Consider the following 7,560-nt stretch of genomic DNA (forward strand, 5'->3'; position numbering starts at 1 on the left):
ACAAGGGGGACTTGTGAGGGGTGCCACATTGGTCCCCAATGTTTGTGGGTGGGGGAGAGTCCATTGTCATCGAAGGTTAGGAGATTGTGGTGGATAAGGCAGGCATTTACAATGTTGGCTGGAGCCTTGTGGGGAGATGAGGATTTTTCCTTTTGAATGAGCAACTTGAGATGTTGGTTAGTACGCTCAACGATTCCTTGCCCTTGTGGGTTGTATGGAATGCCAAAGTGATGTGTGATGTGATACATCTGCACGAAGCTGGCAAAGGCGGCACTGCGATATGCTGGTCCATTGTCTGTTTTGAGATCCCATGGAATTCCCATGAACAAAATAGCCTGGTGAAGTGCCTTGATGCATTGTTTAGCACTTTCTCCTGTGAGAGGAACTGCATAACACAGGTGTGAAAAGGTGTCAATTGCCACATGAAGATATTTGAGGCGGCCAAATGCGCTGACATGAGTGACATCTAATTGCCACCTTGAGTTCGGGCGGAGGCCGCGGGGGTTAACACCTTGAGGTTGCAAAGGCCCAAGTGGCAACAATGGTGTGCAAGTCCGACACACGCGCACAAGGTGTTTACAAGTTTCAATGGGTAGGTCTGGGAAGAGCTTCTGGATGGACTGCGCAGAGAAGTGGAACTGGGAATGTAGGAGCTTGGCTTGATTAACAAAGTCTCCAAGCCGCGGTTCATCTATAGAGTCTTCATGAAGGGTGACCAGGTTTATTTGGCGGCTTGACACAGAAGTTTCAGCAAGGTTATTCCCTTGAGTGAGCGGTCCTGGTAGGCCAGAATGGCTTCTAATGTGAGCGATGAACTAGGGCTGCTGCCATTTTTCAAGCAGCCGCTGTACGAAGGCGAGCGCCCGATCGATGTTTGAGTCACTTGGTAGGAAAGTGGCAAGCAGGAGGCTGCGACACACCTGAAGAGTGTAGAAGCTGTCAGTAAAGATGTTGAGAGGCTGGTCTGGGTGGAGATTGAGAACTGCAGTGATGGCTAGAAGTTCGCCCACTTGAACAGAAAAGTCATTTGCGAATAGCAGCTGCTGTAGCTCAGGACTCCCAGGAGTGTATATGATGACAGCGAACGCCGTTTTTGAGGCATCTGTGAAGGCAGTGATGGCTGAAGGGATCGGGTTCCATGCGGGCAATGGCCGGAACGGGTTAGAAAACGCCAATTGGGACATTCCTTCCAGCAATCGGCGATGAGGATAGTGGTTGTTAAAGGAGCCACGAAAGAGCTCTACCAGGCTCTGCATTTGGGCATTGTTTATGATGAGGGAGGTAACTTCTTTGGCATCTAAAGGCCAGACAATGGTGTGTGGTGGGATACCATACGTCTGTATGGAAAGAAGCACTAAGTCAGTGGCTAGCGCGATCCAGGCCCTTATGAAAGGGAAGATTTTTGGGAGCTTGCTTTTTGACGTATGAAGAAAGAGGAGGGGGCCATCTTGCCATAAGAGACCCGTGGGAGTGATTGGCGTTGGCAGGACTAAAGCCAAGATTGGAAGGCCAGGGGAGAACTGCTCTAGGCGACACTGTTGCAGAGCGGCGCTGACTTGTTGGACGGCTTCTCGGGCCGCAGGAGTGATGATGATGCTGTGAGTGGTCGCCGTTGGAGGGCTGTCCTTTGTCTGCAAAAGCTCGAAGAGAGGCTGCATTTGCGCTGTTGTGATAGGAAGCGCTGAGCGAAGCCAATTGATTTGCCCGCAGAGCTGTTGGAGTTCAGTCAATGCCATTTTTTGAGAGAGGTGGATTTTTGGGCTGGCGGGCTGGATAAACCGATGAAAATGAAAGCCTAAGAATTGGAAAGGAGGTTGGAGGTTTATTTTATCCGTTTGTATGGAAAGCCCGAGGCTGGAGAGATTTGTTATCACTGCAGAAAGCAGGTCATTGAGGAGCGCACCGGAGCTCGCGGCTAGGAGGAGGTCATCCATGTAGTGGAGGATGTATACCTGCTCTGGATTGAACTTTGAGCGTAGCAGCTCAATAGCGTGGTTAACATAAAGCTGGCACATGGTTGGACTGTTGCGCATGCCTTGAGGCAGCACTCACCACTGAAATCGCAGCGCTGTGCCTTGGTTGTTGGTGCGCGGAACTGTGAACGCGAATCGTGGACAGTCCTGGGGGTGAAGAGGAATGGAGAAAAAGCAGTCCTTGATGTCGATGGTTGCTGCATGAAAATGCTGGGGGACTGCGGTGGGATGCGGGCATCCTGGCTGAGGTGACCCCATAGGCTTAATATGTTTGTTAATCTCACGGAGAAGGCGGTATTTGCCAGTGTTTTTCTTGCTAATGACAAAGACTGGTGAATTGTAGGGACTAGTGGATGGTTCTATATGCCCTGCTTGTAGCTGCTCTTCAAAGAGGGCAGAGAGAGCTTGCAGCCTGTGAGCTGGCAAGGGCCACTGCTGGACCCAGATGGGCTCCTCTGTGTCCCATTTCAGAGGGATAGGGTCAGGTTTGAGATGGGAGCAGTGGTCCCTAGAAGGGGGGGGGGCAGCGCAGCTGAGAAGGCTTCTGTGGTGATTTGGGCCTTTAACTGGCTGAGGACATCTCTCCCCCATAAGATGGTCTGGACTGACGAGAGGATGAGTGGGCGAATTTGGCCTTCATGGCCTTCTTGGTCACTCCAATGCAGAGGCTGGGATGTTTTCCAGGAGGTAGCGGCTCCTGTGGCGCCGATGACTTGAGGGCCGGTTTCTAGGGGCCAGTGATTGAACGCGGCGATTTCGAAGGGAACACAGGAGACTTCAGCGCCAGAATCCAGGAGCCCATCGAGCCATTGCCCATCGATCTTGAGCTCTAATGAGGGTCTCTGGCGGCACGTGATGGGCATTGTCCACATTATGGCTTGGGAATTTTTTGGAGGGCCTCTTGAGGGTGGGGCTGAGGCCTGCCCCGCTGGGAGTTTAAAGGCTGCTGGGACCTTGGGCGGAACGGCAGTCGCGGGCCCAGTGATATCCTTTTCCACAACGCAGACACGGTGTAGAAGGGCCCCTTGGCCGCCGCAATGGCGGGTCTGAGTGAGGCGTTGGGCCTGGCTGGGAGCACTCACGGACGAAGTGGCCGGGCTGGCCGCACCGAAAGCAGACAGGAGTGGGGGCGGATGAAACAGCCATGGCAGAGGCAAAGGCAGCGGTGAGTGACTTGACTTGTGGGTCGACGTCACGGCAAGCAAGGACCCACTCATGCAGAGCTTTGTCACGTATGGGAAGGACTATGGCCTGGAACGGCGCAAGGCACCCGTCTATGATAAGTTCTTTGGCCAGCGCAAACTGGGCACCCTCGCTAGAAATTTTTCACTGACAAGCTTCAAGGACGCGGGCGACAAATGCTGGGAAAGTCTCATTAGAGTCTTGAAGCAGTTGTGCGAGTTTGGTGGGCTGCTTGGTGGAGACTAGAGAGAAAGACCGCTGGACGATGACTTTTACCCGGTGCCAAAACCCTGGGTCAATTTGGAGATAAGAACGAGGGTCTGCATAATTGTTGGTCCCCATATATGCATTGGAGGGATCGAGGACGCCAGCTTGGGCATTTTCCACGATTTGCCGGTCAACAGCCGCTTGGTAATGGGCGCGCCATTCAATAAATTGACCCGGCGTCAGGATGGCATGGGCCAGTGCAATCCAGTCATATGGGAGAACGAGTTGGGTCCCCAACTCCTCAAGGAGTTGCTGCGCATAGGGGCTGCCAATCCTGTCTTCCTTCACAGCTTTGCAGAGGATTCTGACCTCTTCCGCTGTAAAGGGTAACCAAGTTTGGGGTCGCTGTGGCATGGGCTGCGGATTCAGCAGATACAGCTGAGGGGTTTGAGAAGATGTGGCATTGGGGACTGATTGAGCAGCTAAGGCAGGTGAAGGGCTATTGCCGTACAGCGGAGGCAAGGGATAAGCGGAACACGGGTGAAAAAATGGTGGCTTAGTGGCTTCCAGGCAATAACAAAATTGCGGTGGGACCCTTCCGGGTGCCGGCCAAGATGGCGGAGCAGCTACATCCGGCAGCGGACAAGATGGCGTAAGGGGCGCTTCCAGTTTAGAGGAAGATGGCGACCATGCAGTTTCCAGGCCCGAACCGGATGTTGACTGGGCAGGAAGAGGCGGGTAGAGGCGGGAAGAGGAGGACAAAGGCGCTGGCAGAGAAGAAGCCAGATGTGCACCATCTTGGGCAGAAGTGGAAGAAGAAGGCGGAAGTCCGCCATCTTGGGGAGCGGCAGGAATGATTTCTGTCTGCTGCGGGGAGCTCGAACGGGGAGGATTGCGCTCGAGAGCAGCAGCAAGTTGGTCAGACAGAGAGTGTCGGTGGGCTCATCGGGATCACAGTCTAGAGGCCGTTTGGGAGAAGCTTCATAAACAGCCTCGGTCGGAGCACCAAGGTGACAAGCGCGAATGGCAACGAGAATGGGTAAGAGGCCTGTTGGGAAGGCGCGTTTCTCGTGCTCCATGGCAGAGGTGACTCGATCTATGAGACGCGAGTACGTAACTGGACTCCAGAGTTGACAGGTGGCGAGCCATGGATTAAAAGGGAGCAAGAGATCCCAGTACTTTTGGAGCTGCCGCAGAGAGACACAGACTCCATTGGCATTGAGCAGGGCAGCGAGGGCCCTGACTTGAGGCGCCTGACGCAATGACAAAGAGGCGCCCATGACGAGATAGGAGTGGGACGATGGCAAGGGGTCCCTACCTGGAGAGGAGGATGATCGCTGATTACAGCAGCAGCAGCAGCAGAGAGGGACCGGGGGAGGAGCCGCCACGTTGGGCGCCAGTTGTGGCAGAGCGGGGGGATTCCAACCTCGCTCAGGCCCAGGAGTTGGGGGGCTGCTCCAGTCGAACCGCTGGCGGGGGGTGCTCCGGGCAGAGCACCAGCTCTCCAGGTGTGGGGGACGCGCGGTTAGGAAAGAACCACGGAGACCGCTTGAGCGCAAGAACAGGTCTGCTTTATTGAGGAAGTACACTTAGTTATATAGGGTTGGGTAGAGGGAGGAGTGTGATGAAGGGAGGGTTATCTACTGGGCGGCTGTGGATAAGCTAAAGCTGATGGACTGACCTGAGGTAAGCAGTTACTGGGGAAGAAGGCAGATTGTAGGTTGGCAATATGGGCGGGACTGGTGGGCAGGACGGCGGAGGCTGGAAGGGGAGGAGGGGTGGAGAAAGGCGGTAACACTCACATTTTTAAATAACCAATAATTTGGATTCATGTGATCCAGTGGTTAAGAAAAGTTTTCTCAAACTTCATGTATATACCATAGAGCAGGTGCTTATTATGTGCTATTGTCCTTTCCTTTTTTATCTAGAAAATAGAAAGCATGGATGTTGAAACATCATAGCCAGAGGTTGTATTTGAGAACCCAGACTCTGGAATCCACTTCCACTACTTGCTAACCCAATATATTAGGAACTCAGAAAACAGTAATGAATCGATCATAATTTTTGTTATTAGTAACGAGCTCCAGAGTTTGTAAAGGAATTAGGAATGGAAATAACACAGGGCCCCAGTAGAGGAGGGTCTGGAGTAAAAGACAGGAAATCCAAGGCAGGGTCACAAAAGCAGGAGGGAAGCCTCTAGATTTCTTAGATTAGATCCATGGGGGCTTTAGAAACAAAAAATAATATAAAAATCAATTATTAGAAAAAACATCTTTTCTAGGCTTATGGTTCAGGAGCTGGGACATGTGGAGGCATTGGGATGAAGCCAGGATGTACCCCATTTGCCTCTAATTTGCCAACCTATCAGCATAAAATTTAGCACTGATATGTTACGGAGCTCTGGTGGCTTCTTTCATAAACCATTCATGGGGACCTCCCCACAAAACATTTGCCTCTTTAGTGGTCCCCACCCCTTTCATAACTTCTCTGCTAGCAGCAACTCCAATTGGCCTTTTAATGTCTTTAGCACAGGTGACATGGAGATGAAACAGATGGAGACCTGGCTGCTTTGGTGCCAAGGTCCAGAACCACTTTACCCAGAGGAAAAGCTACAGGACCCACATGTGGACATCAGCTGAGGGTGGCCCTGGGGAAAATATGTCATGACTCCCCAGTACTCATCAAGATCACAAGGAGAGAGTCTTGATTAGGAGATTAGGGACCTGCCTACTCCTTCTAACATCCCAATGCTCTTTTTGATTCTTCATTCTCTTTCCTCAATTTCCACCATACCCACATTTTTCCTCACTCTGCCACATTTTTCCTTGGGCAATGTGAACATTTCCAGTATGAATGACTGAGTAATTCCTTTACCCGCAATAAAGTCATCAAGCCATATCCTGGCAAAGACTTCATAGGGATGGAATTCACCTCCAGATAGAGTACACCCAATGGGTGATATCATTGCCCAGTTCAAACATCCCCTAAGCCAGGGGTTCCATGGACCACTTTGCCAGTCAGGGGAAAACCGCAGACCCCTTACTAAGTCCACACTATACAGTGTTTTAATATGTCACATCTGCACCTACACACCCCCAAAATAATAATTTTTAAAATTTAAATTAAAACTCACTTCCTTAAGCTAATAGTCTATTCTTCATCTTTACACCATCCATCCCAGAGCACATCATACACACACCCCCACCACCAAATACAGTATATATTTTGTGAAATGATAAAAGCCACAATGTTTCAGGAAGTGTTCCCATCCCTGAACTCCTCTACAGCTGGGTTACCCTGTGCTGAGGGGACAGTGGGGACACCTGACCCAGACCTGAGGTCAGTATTCATATTTCCTCTTTCGAATCCAGTTCTCATCATATGGCTATAAACAAACCTGTGAAGCAGTTGAATATGTGAAGAGATGTCTTGCCCAAGCTTATAAATAGCCTCTCCTCTTATCAACCCAATTTGAAAGGCTCATTCCTCTGAACCACTCCCTTCTATCATATACCCTTTCATTTAGAGGAAAAAAGAACAGAGAAAGGAAATTTCTCTGTGTGTCCCCACAAAGCCACCACCTAGGGCTACCGTGTCCAGCAGTCAATAGCCAAGGTCACCACACCTGTGTGTGCAGTCATCAACATTCAAGGACCTGCCTGCCCAGACTCTGGGCTTGAGAGAGGTTACATGATCATTGAACTTTTCATTGGGGCTGAGAGGAAAACAAGTCCCACAGTAGACTCCCTGGCTGTTCCCTGTATACACACATAGATACAATAGCTCTAAAGTGTGTTCAGGGGTAGAAGAATTACAAGCGGTGGAATTTTTCCATTTCATTAAGGATAAACAAAAAAAGTGGAAAGCAGGGCCCATGTCCCCCATCTTCATCAGGAAAGAAAGGAGACTTGGGTGAAGGTGTCTTTTTTTCTCATAAAAAATTGATAGACATAGATTATTTCCACCCTTCTAAACTCAGCACTGAGGCAGCCCCAGACTTCCCCTTCTCACATTGGAGATATGTGATGCTGCAGGTCTCCCATCTTCCTGGATGGCAATTTCTGTTTCTGGTAAACCTGTGTATCCCCATCCATCCCATCCTTCTCAAGAAAGGGATAGGGAGGAACTTCCTGAGGCAGGACTGGGATTGGATCTCTATGAACTTTATAGAGTCATAGAAATTTTAATGGGTGCTTTT

This window comes from Dasypus novemcinctus, chromosome 30, assembly GCF_030445035.2.
Source record: "Dasypus novemcinctus isolate mDasNov1 chromosome 30, mDasNov1.1.hap2, whole genome shotgun sequence".
Lineage (NCBI taxonomy): Eukaryota > Metazoa > Chordata > Mammalia > Cingulata > Dasypodidae > Dasypus > Dasypus novemcinctus.